At 42.1% G+C, this 17,983-nt stretch overlaps 1 protein-coding gene across 4 annotated transcripts in view; it reads right to left on the bottom strand.

Moving 5' to 3' along the window:
* Positions 1-17,983, bottom strand: part of TIAM2 (T-cell lymphoma invasion and metastasis 2) — a 138,436-nt gene that overhangs the window by 113,934 nt on the left and 6,519 nt on the right. For 2 of the 4 annotated variants that reach the window (XM_017739480.1, XM_017739485.1), the window contains exon 2: positions 648-738. The exons of 1 other annotated variant lie outside the window; for it this stretch is intronic. The gene's annotated coding sequence lies outside the window, so the exon portion shown is untranslated. Of the gene's footprint in view, positions 1-569; positions 620-647; positions 739-17,983 lie in introns of those variants that run through there. One more of the 4 variants, XM_017739483.1, reaches the window with a different exon arrangement.

The raw sequence follows: 17,983 nt of genomic DNA, 5'->3' as shown, positions 1-17,983 counted from the left end.
TGTTGAAAATTGCTGAACATAATTGCCCTCCATCCATGTACAGCTCTTGGAGTAAAGCATTTGAGCTGCCAGGACTGCAAACAGAGACACTTTAGCAAAGCCAGTCAGTGGCTGGGCTCTGCTTCTGCTGGGAAGACGACCACATCAAGCCTGAAACATCAAGCCAGCAGATGGAGGAGTCTTTAGAAATTCAAGGTCATTGAGAGAAATGCTTTTATCCTGGCCATGAGATAAATCAAGACAGCACTGTCTCAGTAAGGTGATAGTTGAAAAGTGGACTGAGATATTAAGGAAAAGCAGAAGATCAATCCTACTACCTCCCGCTGCTGGATTCCAGCTGCTTGCTGAAGGGAGGACTTTATATATTCACCATAAAGGAACAATTCTTCTTAAAAGAAATACTTCATTCTAAAGGTCACTCTACTTCCTGATGTAAATAACCAAAATAGCAAACCAGCACCAAAAGGCATGCCGGTATTTAACACAGGAAATGTTACCGAGATCAACTGCTGACTTTCATTTAAAAAGCCCAGACAGCTTAAGGACTGATATCTGTTTGTTGGTCTGACCTCTTGGGTCCTTGAATCCACTTGATTATGTCCAAAGAAAAGTCTTTTAAGGACACTTGAAAATATAGTGGCACATACTTCATGATGGAAAGTTATTCTTTTGCTCTTCATTCCTCTGACAGACAATTCCAGGAAGCTGCAACTCTTGAGATCTCTTGATCAGCTTCTCCTGTAATCACAGTCAGGCAGCAAGGTCAAAAAGGAAACTAGCTATAAACAATTTTTAATACTACTTATATATTTTTAATTATTTTTTTGTTTTTAATAGTTACATTATACAGAAGACTAAAGAAAATGTGTACAGTTTCTTGCAAAAGGGAAACATTTATCCACTTCTATGTTCTTACTTTTTCGCTTTAATGCTTTCTTCCTTCCAGTGAGCAAGGAGAAGAGGTAAAAAAATAAATAGAAATAAGTGATGCATTGTGATCCCAGACAGCTTCCTGTCCTGGTTTGCATCAACAGTGTCATGAAATGAAGAATGACACAATATGCAATAGTTCTCTCAGCTTTGAAAAACATATGTTAGGGTGGTGCATACACTGCAGAATACTGCAGCCAGAGTACACAACTGGACCACTCAGGTTTCTAGATACAAAAAATATCAGAAAAGCATTTTAAGCACAAGCTTAACTTTTAACTCATCTTTATCCCACTGAGGTCCTGTACCCTGAACTACTGCTTAAGGCTTAACTGATGCTTACCCCCTTCAAAAAGCACTGGTTTGGTTTTTTTTTTCCTAAGTTTCTTTCACATTCCTGAAGGTGAAATCCTAACTAGATCAAAGTTGGCATGAGGTCACTTCCTGCAGGGCCAGGATTTCACTTCCAGCTATGAATTTTCTTCAGATTAGCCTGGGACAAACTGTGTTCCTACACTTGTGAGATTATTAGGTAACTGGTACAAAAACCTCTCCCTGCACTCCCTGTGGAGGGGTTCGACTATGCAGGGAGAAAGCAGCAAGAAGTCCAAGGGACAGCAGTTAAAGCACATTAACTGCACAAATTAATGACAAGCAGGTTTTTGTCAACTTTGTTTGTAAGGTTTCGGCCCTCCCGCCTTTTTTTTCCCCATTAACAAAGATCATGTGTGAAGTCCTTCAAGAGAAGAGTGCAGAGACTCTCAGGATAAACTGGTACCTCTTCCTCATCCTCTCCAGGCAATGTCCCAAGAACTGGGGACCCAAACATGGCAAAAATCAGTATAAGCCAACAAATTGCACTTCTGAAAAACTTTTAATTCTTAAAATTCTTTTTAAATATTCCAACTAACTGATGCTGCAGCTTCTCCTTTTCATCAGTAGCAATCTTGATGTATCCTTCCTTACTGAAGTCTGACGAGGACTAGGAGACAGCAAAGGTAGTCAGACTATCACTTAACAGCCCTAACCTGCAGAATCCCTTATTTTGATATGGATAAATTTATCTTGCACATTATTTCCTGCATTATGTATCCGTTAACTTGGAGGAGCTGCAAACAGGGAAGGAAGCAAGGAGCATGGAGATAAGAGTGCTCCAGATGATGATTTTTGCAAGGCTGCAAAAGTATCATGAAACTCAGTGCATGTGCACTGTGTGGGGAGGGGGTGACAGAGAGGAGGTGACAGCTTTAAGTCCCTTCCATCCTGCCCAATAAATCTGTGTCTGACAGATCCCCACAGGCCTATATATCATTTTCTTTTTCTTTAATTAGGAGACCAGCTGCAACTCCTTGGCCAGAGCCCAGCCAAGCTTCCCATGCTCCTTCTATAAGTTTCTCCAGCAAATAATGCTAAGAAGCAAAGAAACTGAATACAAAATTTAGCATGTGACAAACTCTTCCATGTGTGACCTCTGTACTACCAGGCAGCCTGAAAATCTACATCAGACTGACTTTCTGCATAAGGTCACGACAAGGCAAAAAAAAGAATGGATCTAGACAGTCTATGAACTTTATTTCCCACCCAGTCTTTCCCCTTTTTCCATATCTCCACACATTATGTACCATTTTTGCACAATCTGAATGAACAAGAAGCACAGACTTCATGATAAGTATGTGCCATCTACAGTGAGGTAGTTCCTTGTTTATTTCTGATGAATTTGCAGTTAGTTAAATATTTACTGGAGGGAAGCACACTGTCCCAGAGAATATTTTTGAGAACTTAATCCCAGAAGCAGGGAGAGGCCATTGTCACAACTTACTTCTGTTCAATATACCCAAGATAATGAAATACAGCTTCCCACAACCCCTTCTCTTCCTCTTTCCTCCAAGAGAAAAGTAACTCTTTCAGAAATTTGCTGGCTATCTTGGGACTTTCCACTGGAAGCAGCAATTGCCTGCAAGAAGCTGAAAATCCAGACCAAATCCAAACGGCGCATGCCAGTCTGTTACCAGTGAGCTGAGGAACAGAGAAGCTTTAACTGCTGTGCCCTGTGTATTGCACATCTGCTGCGGCTCCTCTTCCCCCAGAAATAATGTTTTGAGAAACAAATAATCAGGAAACAGAATCATTCTGCAGCAGGCACTACAGTTCTGTGCTATACAGGCACCTGAGGTGCAGAACTGATTAAAGCTTGTGAGCTCAGGTTACCCTCGAAGCTTGGCGCCGTTTGCATTTTCTTCTTTCAGAGAAAGGTAAGGAACAAGGGGCTACTGCCACTGCCTGGAAACCTCCCCAGCCTCACTGCTGCCACTTCCAGTTCTGCTCTGCTCTAGTGGCACAAGAAGTAAGATGTACCCATCCAAGTCTATCCTCTTTGGAAAGCAACAGTGGGGATGCTCCTAAATCCATTTTGAAGCTTATTTCACAGTAAGTCTGTATAGCTTCCTGGAGAGGCTGCATATTGTATCATTAGCTTAACTCTGAAAATACCAGACAGTTCTGAAGTAGCTTTTTTAGCAGGACAGTGAGCTGGCATTTTCAGCTGAAACCATCACTCTTTCCTGCTCTCATTCTGAGTCCCACATCCCATTTCCTCATTCTGTCTTCAATCACTGTGTCCCCAATATGTTCATCAGGGAACAGCAGTCAATATTAAATGCAGAGCCTCTTCAAATGTAATCAGATGGATAATAATAGGTGGCATTATAAATTAATCTAGCGAAAGCCATTCAGGACAGTGGAAGAAAAAAATGTGTGCAGTAAACAACCTTTGATTCACCTTAACCTTTCAAGATAGTGATCAGACTGGATGCTAGTTTTTACAGGACACAGTGGGGGGGGAGATCATGCTCTACACTCCTACAGACTGGTTTGATGTTCTGCTGTTACAGTGATAGCCTCAGTAGCCAGAATGAGTTAGAGAAAAAAAAATAAAAGAAAGGACCGCTGTGAATGACAAGTCTCTCAAGATGGTAGGGAGCACATTAGGCTGTTACCAAGTAAAGTGCACTTAAAACCAGTCCATGCTATGGTGCTTTGTTCTCTCCTATAACAAGGCATGGCAGGTCAGAGGTTTGGTGTAGACAGAAAATACTGGTAAAGGCTCTTTCTAGGTTTCTTGACAGAAGCTTTAGCCTCTCCCAGAGCACCACAGCAGGATGGTGAAATAGTGTTGCTGTGTTCCCCTGGAAGGTGCATGCTCTGCGCTGGGGCACCAGCGTGGGCAGGCTGGACCAGACTCTTCAGCTGCTGGACCCCTCAGGCACCGGGATGGGCAATGGCTGTGTGGCAAAGCCGGTGCCTGCTGGAAGTGTCACGGTGTGCCAAGAGGGAAGGCCACCACGTTCAACCATCAGCAGGACTGGCTGCCTGGCAGGAGCACACTCACAGGGGAGCGAAGGGTGAAGAGGCAGCCAGAGGGTGATGAGGGGCTGGGTGTGCCACAGGAACGTCCTGTCACCACCACCCCACGTGCACCAGGGGTCCATGAGCAAAGGTGCCAGCTCCTGGTCTTTCCTATAAACCCTTAATTCATTACACAGCTCTGGCCCTCCTCAGCTGCACACAGGCAGGGCAGATAAGAGGGCAGAACACATTAACAACAGCAGGTTCCTAGGGTGAGATTAGGCTCCACCTATGCCTTAGGGGATATCGGTCCCATCCAAAATTGCCCTGAAGTAGTTAGCTGAGGACTTAGATAATCAATTTGGTTTGCTGCTCAGACTGTCCTTTGCTCCCAGTTATTCATCACTGCCCTGCTTAATTCACCATAAAGGAATTCCTGAGGAACTGCCCTGCCGTCAGGAAGGCTCTGTTTATTCAAAGGGAAGACCAAAAGTGCCAATAATTGAATGATTTCACTTGGCACCGACTGCTTAATTTAAGCAGATTTCTTTAGCAGAGAAACAGCTTTGGGGGGTGAAAAAAAGAAAAGAAAAGGGAAAAAAAAGAAAGAAAAGAATTAAGATCAAGAATAATGAAGTTTTTTGTTAATTAGCCACCAGAAAACAGGCTCCAAAGCTACAAAGACCATATGCAGTCAGTACCATGCTTTGCTGTGGACTCATTGGTGTTCCTGCAGAAAATACACAACGAAGCAAGAGGAACCTCCACTAGGTCAACACTGCTGGTCCCCTTTGGCTTTACAGTTTATACCATGTTCCTGGAGAGCTGGGGCTGACCAGTGGAGAAACTGGTTCCTGTCCATATCTTTTGATTAAACTTCTGCTATTTTCCCTTATTTTCAAATGTTAACCTGGGTCCCTTCCTGTCACAAAATTTCTGAAATATATTGGCCGATACTAGCAGAATACAAATTATTATAAAAAGAGCACATGCATTGACAATCATATTGTCTTTTTAATGTATTATAACAGTATAACAGTATTTCCTTTCCCAGCATTTTCTATCCCACTCTAAGCAACAACTCTACACTGCAAAAATATCAGCTGCTATAAGACGAATAAACTGTTGATGCTTGGAAATGATATCAGAACTCAATATTTGTAGAGCCGACGTATAACATGTTAAATAGAGTTTTCATTGCTCTACTTGGATGATTTCTGTTTAACCCTTTTATTCTCTCCTCAGAAATTCAGAAGAAGAGTGACGGAGCAAACTTGTAGCAGAGCTGAAGAAAGAAAGGTGTACATTTAAAATATTTCAACTCCAACCCAGTGATTACAGTACAAACCTAGCATTTTATTTCTCAAAACGTAACACAGGACAATATGAAACTGAAACTAAATAAGAGGACATTCGATATAACTGGAAGCATAGCCCACAAGTTTTGCAGCATAATGATCTCTCTGATATCTTTGTCTTTCTTGCAAAGTCACATGAAAACATAGGTTGCACCGACACAAATAGCTACTCCTTTACCACACACACTTGGCTTTCTTTATATCACTGAGTTTAGCATGTCACTAGTCACATCTCCAAAAAAAACATCACTATAAGAATCCTTTACAATAAATCCTTCTGCAACATGTTGTTCCTGGCCTGTACCATGTACTTAATGTCAGAGACACAAAATAATCTTTTCCAAATTATTTGCATGAAAGCTTCACACTCTATCAATTAAAGCAGGAAATGGGATGTTTAAGAAAAAGCCCACATTCTGATTTTCCATAAAACCTCTGCTATAAATACACCCAGATTCACTTCATGCTGTGTTTGTGATTAGAATCCTTTGCGGAAACATTGGCTGGTTAATAATCATCTACATCTGTCACAATATCCCATTTATGCTTCAGCCTACATCCTTCCATTGTTTTATTAGCTACCTTCGATAAAGGATTGTCAGAATTATTTCCTCTTTGTTTGCAGGAATAATCTGAGGATGAAAGAGGAGAAATTAAAACCGGAAAGGTGACACTGACTTGTAGTAAAACTGGGATGGCAAATAAAGATTTTTAAAGGTCTTGCACATTGTTCAACCACTAAAGCAGCATGTTTATTAACTAGAATTTACAGCCTAGACCACCCCCTGAGTTTTTAAGGGTCTGACCTGACCAACCCCAGGTGGTTTGCCCTTTCTCAGGGTTCATCCCAGGAGCGAAGTCCTGAGACCCTGGTGGCAGAGGGCACAGCTGTGTCACCCCGATGCAGTGCCGGCTGCATTCCCAGCAGCTGGCAGGGACCTGAGGCAGCAGGTCTCTGCAGGGCCCTAATCAAACCTCTGTCCTGGGGCTACTTCTGTATAATCCATGATGACACAGCTACTGAGCCTGCAACAGGCACAGGGACCAAAAACCTCTGCAGATGTTTGCAGCTAAATGTACAGCTTGGTTCATGACCAGCGTCACAAAAAACACAGTTCTGCTGCTGAATTCATAAGTTAAAAAAAAAAAAAACCCTACAGATCTCTTTTTGCACAGATTGAAATGAATTGGTGGGATAAAAATGCAGTCTCTAACATGAAAAAGGGGTGAGAAACAGACAGTGTACATTTTACAGGCAACAGAGAACTAGGATCCCATTTATAGCCAGGACAGTTTCCAAACTGATTTGCCCCACTGCAATTCTTGTTTTGATATATTAAAAAACACACACTACCAATTTCTTACCAGAGGTAACATGTCCTCCCCTGATTGCCCTGGGTCTGAGGGCTGCCCTAGTGGGCTGAGGAAAGCCCAGAAAGACTGAAGGGGAGCATGTAGGCACAAGGCTAGACAGCCTTCAGCTGAAGACCTGCCAAAACCTTTGCAAGGAAAAAATCCCCTCATGCCTACCTTGCAGGGACCCCTGCTCCCCACCTTGGGGAGGTGTTGGTTGGTTCTTGTCTTGCTGATGTCCAGGGGAGCAAAGAAGCTGGGGTGCTCTGCTCTAAGGCAGACTGGGCTGACAGGTAATATTACCCACCACAAAATACTAGAAGAGAACAATTAGTGCTATTGAGAGTTAATGAGTAGCAATGATAACAGAGGTAATGTTGCCAGTTGGATGCCCTCCTTTAAGCAGCCAGATTGCAGAGTTAACCAGAGGCAAAACACATTTCCAGCTGCCAGGTGAGAAGCAGAGGGAAAATGTTTTTTGAACACATATAACAGGCATCTAAGGGTGATCCACAGTCTTCTGGAAACTTGTTGCTGAAATTACTCAACTGATCTGGCTAGCTTTTGATGGTGCCTGCTGCATATTAAGGCATTTGATGCATCCAAAAGCACTAAAAGGAAAGAAAACCATAACAGTGTGCCAAGTATTAATCTGACCCTTCATTTCTGAGCAAGACACACACTGGCTCCATTCAAACTGCCTCATGATTTGTTTTGCCATTGGAAAAGGCAAGCTCTACTTCAGTTAAATTTGCCTGAGTGCTTTAACTAATCAAGACTTACACATTAACATTTGACTAAGTCAGAAGAAAGCATGACGACAAAACAGCACGGCGCAGACCAGGAGAAATATCTGTGAGGTACAAATAACACATGAAAGAAAACAGCATATTCTGTGCTGGGGTGGAATTGCCATTTTCCCCAGTTGGTGTGGGATGCAGCCCACCCAGTCAAGCCTTGTGCTGAGCAGTGAAGTTGGTGGCATTGCCTAATCAAAGGGTACTAAGAACAGATTGAGTTTTCCCCCCTAAGCAGAGCTAGAAGAACACGCTGCCTGAAACTGACTTTTGAGTAAGTCCACAGAAAGGGTAAAAGCACCTTGCCCGTTGCCTGCAAAAAAAAAGTAATCACTAAAACAAACACCTTTGCCCACATACTTGAGAAAGAGAGGAGGAACCGAGGAGGAGAGAGAGGAGATGAAATAGGAAAAAAAGAGACTGTGGTTGTCACCTGGAACCCAGCAGGGAAGGACACACAGAGTCAGCTGTACCTCAGGACCTTGGTGGCACCAAGCCCTGTGACTGGCACAGCACTCACCTGCTGCTCCCATGGGACCACATGGCTGTGCTCCTGCTGTATGTTCACTTCTGGCAACAGGAGTCCGTGTTCACTTCTGGCAGCATCACAAGCTACACCACTAAGAATAAAACTACTTTTTGTTCATTCCTTAATTATATGTGCAACAATGCTCAAGTCCAATTTCCATCAAAACTTATATGTCTCTAAAACAAAGACATTTCATGCTGTTGCCCACCCCTCCTTCTCTCTGTTTCTCTGCAGTCTGATTGAGCAGCCCCACAGCAGGAGGACCATGGTTCCCAGTGATCAGGAGCCAGGCCAATTAGAGGAACAGGCAGCAACCTCTAAGCCAAGGACGGTCACCAGCTATACATTGGGTACAGCCACAGCCACTTTTGCACTATTACCTGAACCCAAGAGCTGGCTTTTGGAAAGGAAAGCAGAAGCTATTGGTGCACTACAGACCTCCCCAGGCTGGGCCTAGAAGCAACACGGCCACAGTAGCAGATATCCAACTCCTGACTGCAGCAAAATGCAAGCAAGAAGCCCATCAGAACACTCTGAGGCCAGGATTGCTCCTCTACACCTCGTTACCCCTCCAGCACTTCTGCACCATGGGGGTGGCGCAGCAGCCCACCCAGGCTTCTGTCCAAGCTGCACAAAAACATCCTGGGAACTGCACTATAAACCAGACAGTCTGTGAAAAATAAGAGCTGAAGACTCACTACCCCACCAACCAAATACTGTACCTCTGAGCACCACAACTACATCAGTTAATCCTGCTCTAGGATCTCATGAGGTAAGGAGAAAGACAGACAGCCTGCAACAGTTAAAGCTATCGCTTTGATCAGTATTTCACAGAAGTAAACTATAAAGCCACATCATCTATTCAGACTCATGATGTCCTTGTCAGTTTCCAAACAATTCAGAAGAAACATCCAGTTCCCGCATGCCTGCTCAAATATGCAGCCACAGCAGGCAGCGGAGGCTGCCTTGCACACAGCCACTTCTGGCCAGGCAAATGAGAAAATATCAGTGTCCTACAACAACCACCCACATTCTGGGTTTAGATTAATTTCACTTTAAAGGACTTAGATTTGAGAAACCATAGCTACAAAAGTGGAAAACACAAATGAAATAGTAATGACTTGCTAAAAATCCTGCCTATGAGGGAAGCAGCTCCTGCCTTCATATACCAGATTCAATACCACTGTTTTGCATCTTTGGTTACATTAACCTTCTCCAACATCGAATTGAAAAGAACATTACTTAATCTGTCTGTTAAGAGGGTTTGATTAACAAGCAGGTCTGACAAGTCCAGCCAGATAACTGGACAAGACCACCTCTTGTAAATACAACAGGTAAGCCCTTCTCTGTGACAGCATTAGTTCAATAGACATAACATATTCTGCAAATAAAATATAACTCATAAGTCACACTGTGTTCACATTCATACTGTAATTCATTTTAAATATCTCTACCACAGTTCATGTAGTCTATCAAGAGGCATCTCAGCAGAAGTGTGATTCACAACTTCACAGGAATGCTGGGGGAAGGTTTTTGCTAGCACTGTGAATGTTGATAATTGTATCACTACTGAGAATAACTTGGAGGAAGGCACTGCACAGTAATACTAGATGAGTTTTCTGCATCTAAAAAAGGGAGAGATTTCCTCTTTTGAGTCCACCACAAATGTATGAACCTCCTTGATCAGTTCTAATCATCAGGTTCTTGACACTATGTGCAGATCTATGTTTGCTGCTAACATACCAACAAGCTGCTGTGGTCCATAAAAACAACCCATTGGAAGATGTCACCTTGGTAATTTTCAAACTTCTTAAAGAAAAAAAAATCTCTGTTAACCAAAAGCTTTGATTAAACTCTGCTGGTTAAGCCCTGTAACAAGTAGAGAGTGATAGATCACAAAGCAAAAACATATAAGAAAACTAAAGCTTAAAAAAACCCGCCAAACCCACTACATCTTTGCACCATTTCTGTGCTGTCCCTGTGTCAGACAAATGCTTTGCAGCCCTTCACACACCAGAACAATGGCTCCCGAAGTGACGGAAATGGCATTATCCAAGAATTTCAGCAACATTAGTAGTGCAGTGTTTCCTGAGACCGCTACAAGCCATAAACAACCATGGAGAAGTCAGCCTGAGATGCCATTTTGACTCCATCTGTGCAGCAATTAAATGGTGCATGAGAGCCAGTATTCACTCCTACTCAGAGACAGAAGCTCTGCCACACAACCCAAACCTTCCCAAAGCACTGCCTGGACACCCACTGGATGGCTCCTCTGCACTGGGCACCTCCAGTGACAGGCAGGGAGAGGGTGGGATTCATATTCTTTGATCAGAGCTAACTTGGTAAATTAACCAGTACTCCAAGTTCCTGCTGCAGTTAGTGGAATGACGCAGGCATTTCAGAGACTAATTCATCTCCTTTTCAATAAGTGTCAGAGATAGCAGGGTGCTCATATTAACTCTCCTCTTCTTGCAGCTAGAATATGTGCATGCCTCCTCTCTTGCCATGAAAATATGAGATGCAATCTATTCTGCGTGATTGTTTCAGATTTGGTTTGTTTTGTTGTTTTGTTTTTTTTTTTTTAATCCAAATAACATACTCATTGACATTTTTAACTGCTACTTTTCCTGAAAATAAGCCTTTCCTCTCTACTGACAAGCTGCACATCTTGCAGTAATTGAAAAAAGGACAGCACTAGATAAGTGCATCCTGTCTGCCTTGAAATCAGTCTGCTACTTCCTTTTCCAAGAAGATAAGAAACATCTGTATACAGGCATTACTACACAAAAGCTACCTCTCTGTCAGGAAAAGCCTAATTGAAAATTCAAATAACATATATACCTCATGGACACAACCCGGTGTAGCAATTCAGGTAGGTATGTTACAACCTGAGCAACGAGGGGGTGCCATCGAGCTGTCCAAATTACATACAAGAGCTGTGTCTCATTCAGAGACATAAATCTCACAGTCACCTTTTTCTCACCACATAATTATAAAACATAAACTACACCATATATTGATTCCTTTCCTATGTTTCCTATATTCTTTTTCTAGCTATTCTTTTCCATCACCTCTCCTCTTCCTATCTTCCATTATTCTCGCATCAACATCACAAATTTTATCTGCTATACAACTATTCTTCATCCCCATTCTCCCTCCTGCAGATGTGTCTCTTCTTTAATACAAACCTGCTTCCTCTGGTTCATGCAAGCCACCCCACTTGACTCCCCAGATCCCTGTTCCTGCTCTGACTGCAGCCCAATAATGAGTCCCCAAAACCCATCCAGTTATCCCTGTGAGGCAGGTCAGGTGATGCCCCACTTGGTTCACCAGCAGCAGTAGCTTTCTGCTGCAGGCACTGTTCTGAAGCTGGATGCTCAGGAACATGAGCTGCAAGTGGGGTTAGATCCTGTCAAAGGGGAGGTACTCTGTCACACATCCTCAGCTATCACACCCGCCTAGCTCTCCCCACTCCCTTATCTCACTGCATCACTCTCACAGTCCATGTGACATGCCTTAGGAGATGAGTAACGTTGTCTGCTACAGCTGCCTGCTACCAATCTCTCGGGCACAGAGAGCTGAGGATGTCCTGGGTCCATGCCTGCAAGACAGACGGATGGCCATGCTGCCATCCTGCAGATTTATGTGGGCTTTCTTCCACTCACATCCTTGGACTTCCAAGTTCCTCTGCCCACCCTGACTAGCAGAGCATCCACTTCTGTTACATTTCTTTATTCCACCTGTGCCATGGCATCAAAGCTAGCTTGGAGCAGTCTTTGAACAGCTAGGTTTTCTTCCACTGTAACAGTTTATTACAGAAAACAAAACACGGCAGTGAATATAAACTAGTTATTACGGAGTTATTCACTGATGCGCTGAAATCAGACAATCAATCAGTATCAGTTTTCCCCTGCAACAAAGTTATTTGTAGCTAGCTGTCTCCCTGCTACAGAAAGTTTCCTAGGCTAAATGCACTGATGACGCCCAAGTCAACGGGTGTTTGTCACCCTGAAAATAGAGATGCCAAGTACAAACAGGTCCTAACCACCAGCTGAGAGGAGCAGGAGAACTCTGCAGGTGATACAAACCATCATGCAACCATGTCATACAGGAGAACAGAGAGAGCAAGGTGCTGCTTGCCTGGCCCTGCCTGCACTCCTTACACCAGACCCTTCCACAACCACTTCAAAGATTTGAACTTGGGAGAAGGCCACAGCCAAGTCCTTTTCTAAGGACGTTAAGAGTAGTTCACTCAGAAGACAACTCTTCATGTATTTGAGCACCCCACCTTCCAAAGAGGGTTATCTTCCCACCAGCCCAGCCCATCTAACAGGTGCTCCAGCAGATGCCAGCACCAGAGGGGCAAACCTGGGAGGGAACCCCTTTCCTGCAGATGCTCCAATGGCTCCTGGCTGCTATCTGGTGATCCAGGCAGGCCCTGGCACCAGCTGCAGCTCCAGCTCCAGCAGGAACCCCACCCAGGACCACTGCTCCTCCCTGACACGCCCGATCCTGCACAGCCTGTCTCCAAATGCTCCATTATCTTAACCAAAAATGTCTGAATGCATTTTCATGTGAAAACTCTACAGCAGCACAACATCCAAAAGCCACATTCTCCTCGGAAGTGCAAGGAGGGAGATTTGATTTGTAGAAGTCAAGTACAGAAGTGTAAGTCCCATCATCCAATTAAACAGGTAATGTATTACAACTTTTTGTAACTTCATTCATTTACCATCTTCCTTTCCTTATCCAGCAATATCCCCACTGTGTATTTACAAATTAAGTTGCTGATTTGGGGTGATAAGCTCCTCTGAACATGTGATACATTCTTGATCTTCACCAGAAAAACAACAGCTCCATCCTGTATTTTTCATATTGGTGCAATTGTGAAGCAAAACAAAATCCACATTTTTCTATTTGGCTGGAAAGCCTGCCTTATAAATAGTCACAGAATAAAACATAATGATGACAGCAGGTGTGGAAAAAAATAATGAGCTTTGAGAATGGCTCAAACAGTTTTCTTAAATAAGCAGCAATTAATTTACATTTCTTCTCCATGTGCAAATCATTACTTTTGTGTTGTTAGTCTTATTTTTTCCTTTCAGTGTATTTTTTTTTTCAGGCACACATGAGGAAAGTTGAAATGACACTACAACTAAAAAGATATAGTCACTAAACAGTATGAGCCAGCAATTTTTAAACAAAAATAAAATAATCTTTCATTTGTTAAAATGTTCAAATACAATCATTCTTTAAGCAATATTGTTGGAACTTTCACAGAATTACTTTGTTCAGTTATTTAAAAAGAAGACATAGACAATTTGAAGAAATAAAAAAGGAAGGACAAACCTCTTTGGAAAAAGAGAACAAAAGTAAAATGAAGAATATTCTTTCTGTATATAAAAGGCTTGTATAAAGAGATTTTGCATCAGCTCTTGGTCAGCCTCATCAAGAAGACATAAGAAATCAATCAGCTTGATTTTCAGCGAGGAAGCTTTTGTAAAGATGTCAAGGAAAGCTTTCTAAGTATAAGGACAGCTAAGGCCAAGCTACTTGAGGAAGGTTAAGCATACAGACAAATTAGCAAAAAACAGCAATGTGGGAGGAAAATGACCTTATTATCCCTTACAATGGTGCTAAAAGCCTCCAGTAACTGACTGTGCCAAAATGAAACAAAAAATGATTGTTGCAAGTGTCAGCAGGTTGGATTAATTTTTACCTGAAATAGGCAAAAGCAATATTTTCCATATAAATAATGCACAGTTTAAAACTAATGGCTTTGAAACTTTTTAATATTGTATTGCTTTAGAATAGCCTTCTCAGATTTAGACTACATTTTGGGAAAATTCACAGTATAAATTTTCCATGCACTCCTTGCAGAAGTGTTTGGAATGAACATTCACTAGCTGACAGTACAGTTGTGCATTTATATATGAACTGATCTTCACGACAAAGATAGTTTTCTTAGGACATTTTGTTACTTCTTGCCAAAAACTAAGCTACCACTTCACAGTGTAACACTCACTCTTTTCTTTCTACAGTCTAGACAGAAGCAGTGACTCTCTAACTAAGCTTTCCAAATCCTGACAGTTATAAAACCTCGGTATTAAAATTTCACAACATTTTAACTAATGAAATGGTTCTGACCAATACTGTTAAAAACCCCGTTTGTTGCAGGAGGCAACATTCAGCAATACAATCAGATTGGCATCTCTGTCCCAGGAGAGCAAATCTTCCTCAAAGTTGCCAAGGTCAGGGGGAGAAAGAAAAAAAATTAAAAAGCAGTGAATGAGTGCTGACCCAGATCCCTTTGATGGTGGTAAAATCCCCACAGTGTTCAGTGATGCCAAGACTTTGTCTAGGGAAATTATTACAGTTTTCTGCTATGGTAACTAGTTAAAAAAATCAGGCTGTTTACTGCAGAATGCCACCTGCTACTGCTTGGCAAAGTACGTCCAAACAATCACATAGGGCATATTACCACAACAAATGGGAGTTTTCATTTACAAACCCAGAAGCGCTGTGCTGAAGTGGTATCCTTATCCCCAGTCAAAGGCAGGGGGAAAGACAAGGAGAAGAGAGATGGGTACATGGACAAGAGAGCTTCTCCAGGCAGAATGATGGCCAAGGTGTGGATGGGGCTCAACTCCCCCAAGCACTATTGCTGCATCTTCTCCTATAGGGTGCATAATTAATTTAATGATTTCATGTGGTGCATTGTCTGTCAAAACACATGCAGAAAAGCAGAAGCTGGTAAAGTACCATATACTGCTTATTTCAGCACATTCTGTGAGGTTCACATAGTGAACTTGGAAGGGCATGCAGTGGGCCAGGCTCACTGGTCCAGTTAGGAGAACCAGCCTCCAGTACTGACCAACGGCAGCAGAAGCAAAACAGGGTTTGGGGGGAACTGCAGAAATACAGCAGTCATGAAGTGGTCTATCAAGGACTGAAGTCTTTTGGTTTTTCAACAAAAAGATGGGAACTAATGTTTCTTTAGATGTCGGGGTCCCTCCCCTACCATGTAGCCCTGGGAGAGGGGCCCTGAGGGCACAGACACGGGGTTTCCCTGCCCCTGCTCAGCCTCGTTCCCATGGGTTGGTTTGTGTTCCCTGCGCGGGCAGAAGGACCCTTGGTCCCGTGACTGGAACAGTTCCTCAGCAGAGCTCCGGCCATGCGGCTGGAGAAATAAACATCTCTCTGAAACATCTATCAAGAATCGGTCCATAGACATTTCTTTTCCACAGCCTCCTTGTTTGATACATCGTGTTACAATATCCCCACTGTAGCATTTAGGAGGAAAAAAAATTTGGTCACACAATCTGTGTTATTCAGGAAATCAAACGAGATGATCACAGGGATCCCTTCTGGCCTCAAAATATATTGATTTTTAAAATATTGTCATTCTCTCTGTTTTTCCCCATGAAATCCAAGGAACTTAGGAAACCCACCCTTCATCTCCTGCATTTTACAATACATCTTTCTTTACTGATTCTACAGAAGACTTGGAAATCAAATATCTTTTCATTTCCAGCTTCTGGGAATAATCAAAACTTGTTCAACACTATGGCTTTTATTCCAACACACATAAATAGCTTCTTGACTTGCACAAAACCTGAAACCACTTTAATCAATCAGCTATATATAGTCTGGATAAATACTGAGTCTGAGATACTGGGTAAAAAGCCAATCCTGTGCTATTTGCTAATACTTTGATCTAATTTCACATTATTTTAAGAAGAAATGAAAAATATTCTGGTGAGGACAAAGGCAACAGTAAAAAAATTACAGCATGTAAAAGCTAGAGAATACGTACATTAGCTAAAAATTCAACTTGTTCCAAAAGCATTTCAAAAGACAGAAATACATATAGAGTTATCAGAAAATAAGACAAAAATGTCCATAAATTTGTTATTTTGTTACTCCCAGAGGAATTCACTCTTGTTTTTCCAGAAACCTACCACTATATAAAGTATATTTAATAGCGTTAGTAGACAGCACTACAGTCTCATTGTGTGTATAATGCACTGCTCCATTTTCTATGGAAGCATTATGGCACAGGTGATTTATGCCTGTGCCACAGAAAGGGCTATTCTGTAGAAATATCACAGGAAATGACACATGGGAAATAAACCAACACAGACATCTTACAATCATTTCCTAAGCTCTAGCACAGCAATCTGCTGAGCTCCTGAAACAACCCAGATGCTGCTGACGCAAGGAATGAACAAGCACCAAAAAGGCCTCCCTCTTCCCAGGCTTCTGGGTCCCAAGAGGAGAAAAGGATGAACGAGGCAACAAGGTATGGAATAGTTGGTTATTTGTGACCTGGAAATATGCTTTATTGGGTACTAGCTGCTCAGTCCTGTCATGGTTCATCTACAGTGGGTATGGACAGATGGGGGGGACCTGCCACAGCTGTGAAAACAAGAAAACTGAAGATTAGTATGTGGTGAAGGCTCCAGCAACAGCTGGGGAAAAGAAAGTCGTGTAGAAGCCAAGTGGCAATAAGCCTCCTGCCAAAGCTTTCTCCTCTTCCTCCCTTATGATAGGGGGCTTATAAGAAAAATGAAAATAGACTTTTTTGCAGGTCCTGCAGTGACAGGACAAGGAGTAATAGTTTTAACCTAAAGAACAGCAGATTCAGACTAGATATAGAGAAGACATTTCCTATGATGAGGGTGGCAAAACACTGGATTGCCAGAGAGGTGGTAGATGCCCCATCCCTGGCAACATTCAAGGCCAGGCTTGGATGGAGTTCTGAGCAACTTGATCTAGTTGAAGATGTCCCTGCTCATTGCAGGGGGGTGGACTTTTAAGGGTGATCTTCAAAGACCTCTTCCAACCCAAACATTTCCATCATTCTGTGATTCTATGAACTAACCCTAGCACAATTCACATAACAAACATCCTGTTAGCATGTGTTATTCTGCTAAGGCTCAAAAGCATCTGTTCCCTTCCCACAAGCTCCAACTGTGTCAGGTAATGGATAGAGCAAAAATTCAGTTCCTGTCCTCAAGAGCACTTATTATTCATGTTACAGCAAGATATCAACAGATGCAAAGAAATAATTGTGTTTCAGTCAGGTTTGCCAACGTGCAACAGAAGACCACATCCTGGAAACCAGATGAACTCAATAACATTTTAACATGAATTTTATTAAGCAATGCTAGGACATATCTCATGAGGGTTTAACTGAATGCACACTATAGAAAACTGCTTTTCATCCAAGTAAAATTTACCAGTTAAAAACAGCCAGAAAATGAAGAAATAGCTCAGTATACTATTTCATTATTATTTAATATTCTACAATTCCTACCCACCCTTAATAATACAGCCTTTTAATGGAAAATAATACAGACGAAAGTCACATATGCAGATCTCTATATAGTATATTAAAAAATATATCTGATATTGGTGTCACACACTAAGAATCTGTGAGGCATCCCTAGGCTATTATTTTCTATGGAAAATAGAGCAGAACTATTCTATACTAATTTGAATACACAGGAGTCTACACAAGCAGATTACACTGACTTCAAATGTAATTATTTCTTGTAATTCTTTTTTTTATCCACTAGAGGAATTAGGAGGGCTGGTTCAAGACTGCAATCAGGAGAACATCTATATCATTCCACAACACTTTTCTTTTTTTTCAGACAGATGTTTTC

Source organism: Corvus brachyrhynchos, unplaced genomic scaffold, assembly GCF_000691975.1.
Source record: "Corvus brachyrhynchos isolate BGI_N302 unplaced genomic scaffold, ASM69197v1 scaffold14, whole genome shotgun sequence".
Taxonomy (NCBI): domain Eukaryota; kingdom Metazoa; phylum Chordata; class Aves; order Passeriformes; family Corvidae; genus Corvus; species Corvus brachyrhynchos.
The sequence above is the reverse complement of the archived record's forward strand: the minus strand, read 5'-3'. Positions and strand labels throughout refer to the sequence as shown.